Genomic DNA, 13,549 nt, shown 5'->3' with positions numbered 1-13,549 from the left:
GATATTTAGGATGGTAATATTAATAATAATAATAATAATAATAATAATAATAATAATAATAATAATAATAATAATAATAATAATAATAATAATAATAATAATATCTCAGGGAGATATTTAGGAACTGTGAGCAGGAATTGTGTCCTTTAGCTTAGGGTGAGCTCCTCCAATCCCTCAGCAGCCCCTCTGCAGGGAGATATTTCAGAATTGTGTGTGCAGGAATTTTGTGCAGGAATTGTGTCCTTTGGCTCAGGGTGTGCTCCTGAGGGACCCTCAGGGAGATATTTAGGAGGAGGAGGATGATAATAATAATGATAATAATGATAATAATGATAATAATGATAATGATAATGATAATGATAATGATAATGATAATAATAATAATAATAATAATAATAATAATAATAATAATAACAATAATAATTCAGGGAGAAAGATATAACTTTCTAAAAACACAAAGTCAAATCCATCATTTCCTCCTTTTTCCTAAAGACCCAGCACACACTGCCAGAGGGGTTTCCTCTCTCTGAGCTGAGCTGGAGTCGGTGGCAGGAGCATTTCCCCGGAATGAGGAGCAGGGACAGCTCTGCTCCGTCACCCTGAGCAGCTCAGGAGGAATCAGGGTGACTGGCAGGTCCTGCAGCAGTGGCAAACACAATGAATTCCACCCTCCTCGCTGGTAATTCCTCCCAGCTCCTGCTTCCCCCCAGCCCTGGGGTTGCTGTCAGAGCTGTAACCTGGAAAATCCTTGGTCAACACCCATTTAATGAAGTTTGGGATAATCTCTGAGCTGTGTGTTCAGCCTTATTGGTGCCTCAGAGTGTAAAATATTAATTCTGCCGGGTACAGCGGCACAAAAAGAAGTGTTTAGGTGGCTGGTAATCCTTCAGGCAGGTGTGCTGGGGTGCTGGGGAGTGTCACTGCTGCCTCCTCCATCGGTGACAAATGGCATTCAGACTTCTCAGCTGTCAGGGCTTGTTCTTGTTTCATTCAGTGGGCTTGAAAATCAGGTTTTAAATGTTCCTTTGACTGGACAGGGAGCTGCCATTCCCTGCACTGGAGTGAGGATCCAGGAGTGGATGTCACCTCCTTGAGGCCTGGGTGTGATGGGGAAAGGGAAAAATCAAATCTGAATGTGCAGGTGTGAATGTGGAAAGGGGACACCTGAAATGTGCAGGGGTGAATATGGAAAGGGGAAATCTGAAATCTGCAGGGGTGATGTGGAAAGGAGACATCTGAAACCTCAGGTGTGATGGGGAAATCTCAAATCTGCAGGTGTGAATATGGAAAGGGAAAATCTGAAATCTGCAAGTATGATGGGGAAAGGGGACACCTGAAATGTGCAGGTGTGATATGGAAAGGGGACACCAGAAATCTGCAGGCGTGAATGTGGAAAGGGGACATGTGAAATCTGCAGGTGTGATGGGGAAAGGGGAAATCTCAAATCTGCAGGGGAGATATGGAAAGGGGAAATCTGAAATCTGCCGGTGTGAATATGGAAAGGGGACATCTGAAATCTGCAGGTGTGATGGGGAAAGGGGAAATCTGAAATGTGCAGGTGTGAATAGGGAAAGGGGGCATCTCAAATCTGCAGCTGTGATGTGAAAAGGGGACATCTGCAGAGGTGATGGGGAAAGGGGAAATCTGAAATGTGCAGGTGTGAATATGGAAAGGGGACACCTGAAATGTGCAGGTGTGATGGGGAAAGGGGACATCTGAAATCTGCAGGTGTGATGAGGAAAGGGGAAATCTCAAATCTGCAGGGGAGATATGGAAAGGGGAAATCTGAAATCTGCCGGTGTGAATATGGAAAGGGGACACCTGAAATGTGCAGGTGTGAATATGGAAAGAGGAAATCTGCAGAGGTGGTGGGGAAAGGGGACATCTGAGTTGTGCTGGTGTGAATATGGAAAGGGGACACCTGAAATGTGCAGGTGTGATGGGGAAAGGGGACATCTCAATTATTTCCACCTAGAAACCTTGGGATGGAGAAGGCACCCCATTTCCACCTGGAAAACTTGGGATGGAGCAGCAGCCAAGCCCATTGGGAGGCACGAGGTGCAAACCTGAGCCCTACAATTCCCCCTGAATCCCTTTCTTGTGAATGAACCCTCAGACCAAAGCTGATATTTGAGCCTTAGCAGGAACTCGCAGCTCTCCCTCCACTCCCTGTCTGCTCTGCTTGTGGTGGAGCTCTCAGGAGTTTCGGGTTCTTTTTCTTTCCTTGTTTTTGTTTTGGGTTTGCGTTTCTTTTGCAATAAAAGGGCAGCTGTTGTGCTAAACGATTGCTGATAGTTTACTGTTACTGCACTATTACTGTTGAGTGCTCTGCAGAGGTTTGTGAAATACTCTAAAATATCTTTATCACATAATATATGCATATATTTAAGATTTAAATGCGTTGTATCCACCACTGCTTTTTCAAATGTTTAGCACAGATTCTGACATTTTAATGGAGTGCTGTAGATGTTCCCAGGAATATCTGCCTGAGTTCCACGGGTTTATTTACAGCCAGGGCTTTTAATGGAAATGTAAAATCATTTCTCTTCTGGGCAGCGCGCATTCCACTGCCAGCACATCAGCACAACACGAAACCCACATAAAATTCAGAAGCTGTGAGGACTCCACAAGCAGTGAAAGTGTATTTTACAGAGGTTTGTGTATTTATGGGGTTGGCACACTGTGAAAAACACCAATCACTTGGTTTTTTAAAAATTTTAAAAGTTTAATAGTAATTAAATTGTTATAAAAATAATATATTTAGACTATATAAAATAAAAGTAATATAACTAGAGTAATAATAATTTGGACAATTTGGATTAGGACAATATGAGACAACAAATACAAAGAGTTAAGGACAGTTTGGGTACCTCTTTCTGGGCAAAATGAGCCTGAAAAAGGACACAGTTAACAGAGGATTAACCCTTAAAAGCAATAACCTGTTGCATATTCATACACCTCATACATGATGCATAAATTCCATTCAAACACAGGATTCTGTCTGGTCAGTGTCAGCTTCTTCCTCTTAATCCTAACTGAGCAAGGTGGGAAGAAGTTCATTTCTTCTGATAATGGAGCAATAAATTCTCTTTCTCTGAAAGATTCAGGTGTCCTGTGGCTGCTATCTTGCTGTGAGTCCTTTTTTTAAAAAAAGTGTCTTACATGGCATAGTAAGATACTATTCTAATTATTCTATTTTTCTATTATTCTATATTATTCTGTTTTTCTATTCTATTCTATTCTATTCTATTCTATTCTATTCTATTCTATTCTATTCTATTCTATTCTACTCCTGTAAGATACTATTGCTATTTTAACATTTTGTTATAACCTAAAACTATATTTAACACACTACTTAAAAAAATTTACACAGCATAACTTTCTAACACAGCACATATAATATTCATTTTAATATCTGCGAAAAGCCAATCATAAAATACTCATTTTTCACTAAAACAGGGCAGGATAATGGCAGTAAAACAAAACCAGGCTGAGAGTTCCAGCCTTAGTGAATCCTGCTGCAGCGACAGAGAGGGCTGGGATTGCTCAGTGCAAACAGCTGCATTTGGCCAGGTGCTTATGGGTCTGAAACAGCAATATTTGCTATTTGCTTTGCTTTTAAGGGATCTTGGTTACAAGTACAAGAAATGGGATTCATTTCTCACCGGAGATGTTTCACTCTCAGGACCCAGCCTGGGTATCTGCAGTGTCTCAGATACCCAGGTGATTGATCTGATATTTAGATTGGGATTTTAAGAGCAATTTCGTAATTTTTTAGCTGCTTTTAAGAGCAAATTCATAATTTTTATAGTTTGCCATTCAGCAAAGATTGAGAGCTGTCATGGCCTGTACAGGACATGCTGGTCTGGACTGATTTTACAACCAGGGTGTCTAATGATGTGTCAGCCTCCTTATTCTATAAAACCTGGCCTCAGTTAGACTTGGTTTGTTTGAGGTATTTGTTGCGGACAGCACAAAACCAGTTCCATTTCCAAATTCCATTTATTTTGTGTGCTGTTCACACCTTCAGCCCCGCTTTGCCCTTCCTCACCCGCGGCTCCAGCTGTTCCTGTTGTGGGATTTCTCCTGGTAGCAGCAGAATTTGGGGTGGTTTGAGCTCCAGGAATGGTCAGGATTCCCCGGGGTTAGGAAAATTAACCCACAAACACCAGAGGTTTGTGTCCAAAAAGGAGACAGAGGAGTCCTTTGACTTTATTCCAATCAAGGCAGAGGCCATGGGGCATCCCCTGGGTCTCTCCAAGTTTTGGAGGAGCAGCCTCCCTTTTTATCCCAATTTCCAGCCACGTTTCCCTTCTCTCTTTCCCCATTTCTGAGGTACCTGAGAGGTTCAGACTTCCCAGAACACCTGATCCCAAAGATTCCCCTCTAATGCATAACCCTCCCTTTTCATTTTTAATTCTTAGGGGTTTTTCTTCCCCATTGTTTCTTTCATCTTTCAATGTCTAATTTCATTGATCAGCAAACCTAAAGTTTATTTGTAAGAGCTCTCCAGTCCCTGCACATCTCCCTTTATTGGACACAGCCCTTGGATGAGGGGCAGGCAGGGGAGCTGTGCACAGAGTTTTCTTCCAGCAGAAAAAATAAAAAATAAAAAGTTTGCTTTCCTTCTGAGATTTGTGAATAAATCAATACAGCCAGGAGGTAGCGAGGTCATGAAATAGAAATGCTGGAGCAAAGCACTTCTGAATTAGATTGCTAAACTGAAAAGAAAAAAGAAGGGAGATAACTTTGTAGTTCCCCTGAATAGATAATTCCTTTTTATACAGACATGTGCTCTGGGGCCTCGCTGGGTTTGATGCGCTGCTTTGCAGCCCTGTCTGTTTTCTCTGGCCCTGTTGCCAGAAATGGTTTTAATTTTGAATGCTTGAACATGAAAGGAGAAGTTGTGAGACTTTATCACGGTGTTTGTAATCAGGGGGATGATTGTGCGCGCGAGTCCTGCAGGGATCTGGGGAGTGCACAGCGATGGAGGTGGGGATTGAAGGCAGCTGGAGGCCCCACCAGGGGTGACACTGAAATGCTTTCATGGCTGGGGGAATGTTCTGCCTCTGGGCACAGGGATCAACACCTCCTTTAATTGTAAACAGCATTAAAAGAGAAAGCAGAATGTCGGAAATCTGGTGCCTGTTGTATTTAGTACGCAGTGACACGGCAAGTGTCGCACGTTTTTTAGCTAACAATTGTATTTCTGTAGGGTTTGGGGTTAAACACTGTTCCCAACGTGTGCAGAAATGTGATTCTTTAATGAATCTAAAGGTGTTTAATGATCTCTCAGGTCCCTCCTGTGACCGTGTTCACAGGGGTCTTAGAATGAGGGAAGAGACGAGGATCTGACTCCATGTTTCAGAAGGCTTGATTTATTATTTTATTATATATATTACATTAAAACTATACTAAAAGAATAATAAAAAAAAGATTTCTTCAGAAAGCTAGCTAAAAATAAAATAAAAAAGAAATGATAACAAAAGTTTGGGGCTTGAGCTCTCTGTCTGAGCCAGCTGACTGTGATTGGCCATTAATTAAAAACAATCAACATGGGCCAATTACAGATCTACTTATTGCATTCCACAGCAGCAGATTATCAATGTTTACATTTTGTTCTGGAGGCCTCTCAGCTTCTCAGGAGGAAAAATCTTAAAGAAAATATTTTCCATAAAAGATGTCTGCGACACCCTCCCAGCCCAGGTTGTTCTGTGACTCCTGTAAGATCTTCTCGGGATCTCTGCTGCTCACAGTGACCCCGAGATGTGTTTAACTCTCTTTTCCCAGTCCAGCAGGCGAAGAAGCAGTCAGAACTCTTCATTTCTTGGTCTCAAGGTTGTTTATTGTTTCTTATCTATAAAATTCTTTCTCCTGGCCTGCCGAGGTCTGTTCAGCAGGAAGTCAGAGCCACTCTGCCTCCCCTGGGCAGTGTTATCTTTTTATACTAAAAACTACGTGTACAATATTTACAATAACTTCCCAATACCCATCACCTATGTTAGACAGTGAGCTTCTACTCTAAACCAATCCAAAAGTGCCACCATCACAGCAGAAGGTGGAGGCCAAGAAGAAGAAGGAGAAAGGCTGGACACACCCAGATTCCTCCATCTTGCTCCTTGAACCCTCATTCTAAAAACTTCAAAAAATCTTTTTCACCCTGTGATAAATTCAGTATCTTTTTACTTAAAACTTTCATGGCTTGTAATCCTTGCTATAAAGGTTGGTAATTGTTTTTTCCAAGGGCTACATCAAAGGCACAGGGGTTTTGGGTTCTGTGCCAGGGTCTTTGAGCCCCCTTGGCAGGGGCTGGAGCCCTCCAGGGCATCCAGAGGAATTTCCTGCGTTCCCACAAGATCTCACAGTAACGTTCTTGAATTTATCCCATCTGAAGGCTGCTAACAAAAAGGAAGATTGTCAGGTATTGCTGATCCCCCAGAACTCGAGGGAACGGTGAAATTACAGCCTCTAAAGGCTTTGGTTTCAATTACTGAAAGCTTCCTGTGATGTTTTCCTTATCTCCAAGCATTTCCTATATAAATGTGATCCTGCCTATCAGGACAGGCAGAACCTGCAAACATCATCACCGACAGCCTTATCTAAAGAGAGCTTTTCAGTGTCAGCAGCACTTTAATTACTGCCCAAATATCACTGAGAACCAGCTCCAAAGGAGATCCATGGGTTTCTCTGTCTCCTTCAATTCAGAGCCATTTAGCAAAACAAAGGTTCAGGTTGGGCTGCTCACCTGCACTGCTGAGCTGACAGTAAAAGATTTTAAAATCATGGAAAATTTGGGAAGTTAGAAAGAAAGTTAGACTTGGTAAACCCTGGGAAATGTTGGGCCTTGTGTTTGCTGGATGATGTGAAACTGCACCTGTGGAATGAGGATATGATAAATTTTATGATTGTTAGATGTGAAGATTATTTAGTAATTGGATGTGTTAGGAAAATTAATCCACAAACAGCAGAGGTTTTTGTTGAAAAAGGAGACAGAAGAGTCCTTTGACTTTATTCCAATACAGGCAGAGGCCATGGGGCATTCCTCTGGGGTCTCTCAGATTTTTGGAGGATGCAGCCTCCCTTTTAATCCCAATTTCCAGACACATTTCCCTTCTCTCTTTCCCCATTTCTGAGGTACTTGAGAGGTTCAGACTTCCCAGAACACCTGATCCCAAAGATTTCCCTCTAATGTGTAAATCCCTCCTTTTAATTTTTAATTCTTACAGAATTTAGGGGGCTTTTATTCCCCATTATTTCTTTCAATGTCTGATTTCATTTATCATCAAACCTAAAGTTTATTTGTAAATGCAAATATCTTTTTCCACTCATCAATCAGTGGAATCCTTCCCATTGTTTCTTTTCTCTCCCAGTGCTGGTTTTATCTCCCAGTAGACCCACAGCTTGTTTGGAAACACAAATCCACCATTCCTCTCAGATGTAATAATTGTTTAGACATAAGAATCATGAGAAACCGTGTTAGAGGTTTGAGGGGGATCATGAGAAATCCATGTTCGGATGAAATCAATGTCTACAATAGAACAATGTAAGTTTAATAATTAATATGTAAATTAAAAAACGATAGAATATAAAACATGTTCGGCTCTAAACCATGTCAGAGTCAGATTTGGGTCTGTACCCCGGACACCCAGAGCTCTTCAATAAAAGCACCTGCATGTATAATAATAATAATAATAATAATAATAATAATAATAATAATAATAATAATAATAATAATATAAATATTATATATATAACATTACAATATATATATTACATATATATTATATATATGTATATACATGTATAACAGTATATATGGTATATAATGTATATATTATATACACACATACATACATACACACACACACACACACACACACACACATATATATATATATATATATAACAAATAATAATTCTGTGATTCTGTGTTCCTGAACACTGACACAGGGACAGGGATTTGAGGTGCACAGGACCCTTTATCTCTGGTCACCATCCCATAACTGAACTCAGGCCATGTCTGTGCTCTGTCCCACTGGGAATCTCCCACCCTTAATGCCCTTTGGGGTTATTAATGCTGATTTGCTCGTCATTTGTGCACGGAGATAAAAAGCAGCGCTCCAGTTAATGGTAGACGTGCCAAAAATAGGAATAAACTTATCTGAGATCTGATGATGCCTTCAGCAAGCAGACAAGGTACCATTAGCAGTGGCATTTTTAGCAATGGCTCCTTATCCCAGGGATCCAAAATAGCCTGGCTGAGTCAGCTCCTTGCCCACCTCTACCACTATAAATTGATGCACACGTCCAGGCTGTCACCTCTCCCTTTACACCCATCCCAAACCTGATTTTAATTGAGTTTTGACTCACCCCCCTCCCATGCTGGCCTGCATTCCCTCCTCTGGGTCTTTGTTGGGATTTCAGAGAATGAACCCTGAGTCATTTTGGGTTTCAGCATGAGAGGAATGCTGCATTTGTGTTTCCAAACAAGCTGGGAGATGAAACCAGCACTGGGAGAGAAAAGAAACAATGGGAAGGATTCACTGATTGATGAGTGGAAAAAGAGATTTGCTTTTACAAATAAACTTTAGGTTTGCTGATAAACGAAATTAGATATTGAAAGATGAAAGAAATAAAGGGGAAGAAAAAAACTCTAAATTCCATAAGAATTAAAAATCAAAAGCAGAGTTATACATTAGAGGGGAATCATTGGGATCAGGTGTTTTGGGGAGTCTGAACCTCTCAAGTGCCTCAGAAATGGGGAAAGAGAGAAAGGAAATGTGGCTGGAAATTGGAATAAAAAGGGAGGCTGTGTCCTCCAAAACTTGGAGAGACCCCAGGGGATGCCCCATGGCCTCTGCCTTGATTGGAATAAGAGAGTAAAAGGGGTAAGAGAGTTAAGTTCCCCTTACAATACAACAAATCTTCTTCTGTGTTGAATATTTTAATCCTCACTAACCAATCCAGTCCAAGATACAAATCCTACAACATTTACATACAGCCCATAAGAATCATTACATTAGCACACTGTGTTACATTTTAAACCCTAAAAACTCCTCTTTGGGCCCTTCTGCCAAGCTGTAGGGTCTGCTCTGAGCCTTGGAGCTGTCTGCAAGCAGAGGGTGTTGTTCCATCCAAAGGGGATCACCTTCAGCCAGCCACACCATTGTTTTCCAGTTGTTCAGTATCTGAGGGATCTCAAAGCTTGCTTTCATTTCCATCTCACTTATAGTTTCTATATTCTCAAAATCTTTTGCCAGGAAATCATATTGATAAGGCTTTCCTGTTCCATCTTCCCCAACATCCCTGCCTGCCCTGCAGTGGGAAAAACCCCTCAGAAATGGGTATGGGCAGCCCTGGAGGTCTCAGCTGATCCCTGTGGCCACCACTGAGTGCATCTCCTCATATCAGAGCCTCCTCCAGCTGATTTATGGGTTAGTCAGCGTGTCAGATCCCTGTAATGAGATTATATATTCAACCTAATGAAGGAAAAATATGCTTACCAGCCTGGTGTGACAGAGCTGCGATTAAATGATTCAAGAGCAGAGCTCCCTCAGTGGATTAATTTAAAAAGAATGCAGCAGGTACAGCTGACCTGCTCAGGCTGTTCTGAGGGCTTCTGGCACAGGATTAATGGCTTGTGATGGTGTTGATAAAATCACAATAATAAAGGCAGGAGGAGTGTGTGCAGCCCTTGGGTTGGTGTTAAACCCCTCAGAGACTTTTGCTGGTGGAGGCTTCTCCTTCTGGTTTGAGTCTCAGGGTGGAAAGGAGGATGAAAGTGTGGCTAGGGGTAACTTGCCCTGCCCATCCCCATCCTAATTCCAGCTGCAACAGAGAGGAAAATTCCTCTAGCATGAATTTTTAGGAGCAGGAGTTCCATGTTCCAATCCAACCTATTGGTCTTTTCCATCGGGCAGCACTGACAGAACCAGAGGTCACAGTCTCCAGCTACGTCAGGGAAGGTATAGGTTGGATATCAGGAAAAATTTTTCACCAAAAGAATAATAAAGTACTGGAATGCTCTTCCCAGGGAGGTGGTGGAATCACCATCTCTGGATGTGTTTAAAAAAAGCCTGGACATGGCACTGGGTGCTATGGTCTGGGTGAGGTGTCAGGGCACAGGTTGGACTCGATGATCTCAGAGGTCTCTTCCAACCTCATCATTCTGGGATTCTGGGATTCTGGGATTCTGTGACACCTTCCCTGCCATAGCTTGAGGCTGCATCCTCTGGTTCTGTCAGAGACCAACCCCACCTGTCTCCAACCTCCCTTCAGGAAGCTGCAGAGAGCAATAAGGGCACCTCTGAGCCTCCTCTTCTCCAGCCTAAGCAGCCCCAGCTCCTTCAAACCTTCCTCAGAGGATTTGTGTTCCTCCTCCAGGATAAACATTCTCCTGACCTCCCAAATTATCGCCATGCCCACAAGAGCTGGGAGCTGCCTCTTGTGTTAAATCTGGCTGGAATCTCAAACAGGGTCACCAAAAAGAGCCAAAAATTCAGTCCCAGCTCTTGGGATGTTTGAATATCCATCAGAGCGACTGGTGAGGAACTCGTAGTGGGTGGGTTGGAATAAGTTTTGTTTTTCAGAGAGAAGAGTTCTCTAACTCCCATAATCTGCCCAGGCTCTGGAGTGTTGAGCTGATTTTACTCTGATAATGCCATAAGCTGGTCTGTGGTAATTGCTTTCTGTAACTGGGACAAATTTCTGATGATGCTAATTGTGCTGCTGCCACACAGGGAGGGGCCCAGTTAATCCTGGTGCCCTGGAGCTGCAGGTCCTGATGTGATCAGCCCTCCTTGGAAACTGGGGACAGGGGGTTAATTCTGAGCAGGTTGAATTTCTGAGGAAAAAAAAAACAAACCACCCAGATATTTTTCTACAAACTTCCAGCATTTTATAGCAGGTGAAAAGTCTGGTTCCAGATCATCAGAATAATTCTTAAAAGGAAAAGGATTTTAATTCTGGTACAAGCAGCTCTGTGACCTCCACAGTGAGGGAAGTGAAATTCTGAGGAGTTTGGAGTTGCTCTTCACACACTGCAGTCCAGACCCCATCATTCATCCAGTGGGGAGATGTTTTAGGTTATTTGCTGTTTTTATTTTCCCTGGTTTCTTTGTGTGTGTTTGTGAAACTGGGGAGGGGGTGTTAATTCTGTGCAGACTGAATTTCAGAGGAAAAAAACCCAGATATTTTTCTACAAACTTACAGCATTTTATAGCAGGTTCAAGGTCTGGCTCCAGATCATCAGACTAATTCTTAAAAAGGAATTTTTTTAATTCTGGTACAAGCAACTCTGTGACCTCCACAGTGAGGGAAGTGAAATTCTGAGGAGTTTGGAGTTACTCTTCAGACACTGCAGTCCAGACCTCATCACTCACCCCACTGGGGAAATGTTTTAGGTTCTTGGCTGTTTTTATTTTCCCTGGTTGCTTTGTGAGTGTTTGTGTGGGGGCTGAAGCTTCCCAAAGGTTACATCCCTGCCAGTGACAAACATCTTTTGTCATCACGACTCCTTTAAATGTATTTTTATCCCATAAATCCATCCCTTGGTTCTCCATCTTTGAAAGCCTCCATCTGCTGAGGCAGAGCAGGGGATGGCCTTGGATAAACCTGATTTTCTCAGGGAAAGGGGGGGCTGGGATGAAGGGAGCACAGGCAGTGCAATCCTCCCTGACAAATCAGGGTTTGATCTCACGTCCCAACATTTTGGTGTTTATGTTCTCTCTGTTTAATGTTCTCCCTTTGCTGGCATCATCATTCTTTGAAAAGCACGGTTTAATGGAAATGTTTTAATGTTTTCTGCTCACCAAACCCCACAAGATCAGCGTGTGCTCCCGCCAAGGGTGAGGCTGACAGGAACAGGGCCCTTGAACCCCTCTCACCACCCAGAAATCCCCTGGCCTGGGGAGAGTCAACATTTACAAACACACTTGTGAAATAACGAACTCGGGGAGTGCTGGCTGTGTTTGTCATTTCTCTGCCCATTTCACTGCACATAAAGCGTGTTCAGCATCGAACTCCTGTCACTTGATTTATGCCCGTGTGGCTGCTCCATAATTTAAATTGAATTCCTAATTTCTTCGCTGAAACCCCCTCGGATAATTACTGTTAAGGTTAACTGCGGAAGGGGAACTGAATAGTCAGTGGATTCGTTGGTTGTTCAGTGTCTTTAGACCACAGGGAAAGGGAACAGAATCCAAGAGATTTTGTCCAGGGAAGGGTTTGACATGGCTGGAACTCCCAGATATTTTGTCCAGGGAGAGGTTTGACATGGGTGGAATTTACTCCCAGGGATTTTGTCCAAGGAGAGATTTGTATTGGCTGGAAAAGGTTTGGCATGGCCGGAATTCCCAGATATTTTATCCTTAGAAAGGTTTGGCATGGCTGGAATATATTCCCAGGGATTTTGTCCACGGAGAGGTTTGGCGTGGCTGGAAAAGATTTGGCATGGCTAGAACTCACTCCCAGGGATATTGGCCAGGGAAGGGTTTGGCATGGCTGGAACACACTTCCCAGTATTTTGTCCAGGGGAAGATTTGGCATGGCTGGAACTCCCAGATATTTTGTCCAGGGAAATGTTTGGCTTGGCTGGAACACATTCCCAGGGATATTGTCCAAGGAAAGGTCTGGCATGGCTGGAAAAGTTTTGGCATGGCTGGAACTCACTCCCAGGAATTTTGTCCAGGGAGAGGTTTGGCATGGCTGGAACTCCCAGGGATTTTGTCCAGGGAAAAGTTTGGCATGGCTGGAACTCACTCCCAGGGATATTGCCCAAGGAAAGGTTTGGCATGGTTGGAAGATATTCCCAGAGATATTGTCCAGGGAAGGGTTTGGAATGGCTGGATTTAGCACAGCTTCTTGGTCCCAAGCTGTGCCCAGGCTCCTGCAGGCACTGAGGAAGTGTTCCCTGGGTGGGAGGGAGGGTTGGATGCAGGAGGACAGAGAGATGGCAGAGATGGATCACAGAGCTGGAATCTCCCCCATTTTCAGTGTGAAATGTGTGGTGCTGAGCCTCGCCCTCAGGTAACTCACGTTTGCACAGATGTGTCAAATCATGATTTAACTCCACAGCCACCGTGTGGGATTAGGTGCCCCAGCCCTGGAGCCTTTTCCAGGAGAGTTTGCAGCCCTTGGCTGGGATGTGCAGGGCTGGATCCGTCCCAGCAAAGCCGGGAGTGCTGCTGGAGGGGAATCTGCTGCCTGGCACCAAACGTAATTGGCTTTGATGGTCAGCGCTTGCAGATTTGTTTAGGAACTGGAAAATGTACAAATTGCAGCCCATCTGCGCAGAGCTGAGTGCTAATGAATGCCTGCAGCTACCACAGCCATAAGCTCATTACCACAAAGTTCCAAGTCCTTCCACAAGTTGCTAAACAAGGTTATTCATCTGAACGGAGTGGAGAAGGGAGTTTGACTGCAGGGCTCAGCCAGAGCTCCTCCAGATCTAGAAAAGCTGTTAAAACAGCCCCCTGCTCTTTGGTCTTTTAATAGAATCAGTTGATTTTATTTCTATTTTTAATTTTGCTCTCCTGTGACAGCAGCTTGC

At 43.2% G+C, this 13,549-nt stretch overlaps 1 protein-coding gene across 1 annotated transcript in view; it reads left to right on the top strand.

Annotated features, from left to right (window-relative positions):
* The window catches only part of UNC5D (unc-5 netrin receptor D), a 105,023-nt gene that overhangs the window by 56,427 nt on the left and 35,047 nt on the right, over positions 1-13,549 (top strand). The window lies entirely within an intron of this gene.

The sequence above is a fragment of the Ammospiza nelsoni genome, chromosome 30, assembly GCF_027579445.1.
Source record: "Ammospiza nelsoni isolate bAmmNel1 chromosome 30, bAmmNel1.pri, whole genome shotgun sequence".
Taxonomy (NCBI): domain Eukaryota; kingdom Metazoa; phylum Chordata; class Aves; order Passeriformes; family Passerellidae; genus Ammospiza; species Ammospiza nelsoni.
This window is presented reverse-complemented; position numbering and strand designations above follow the sequence as displayed.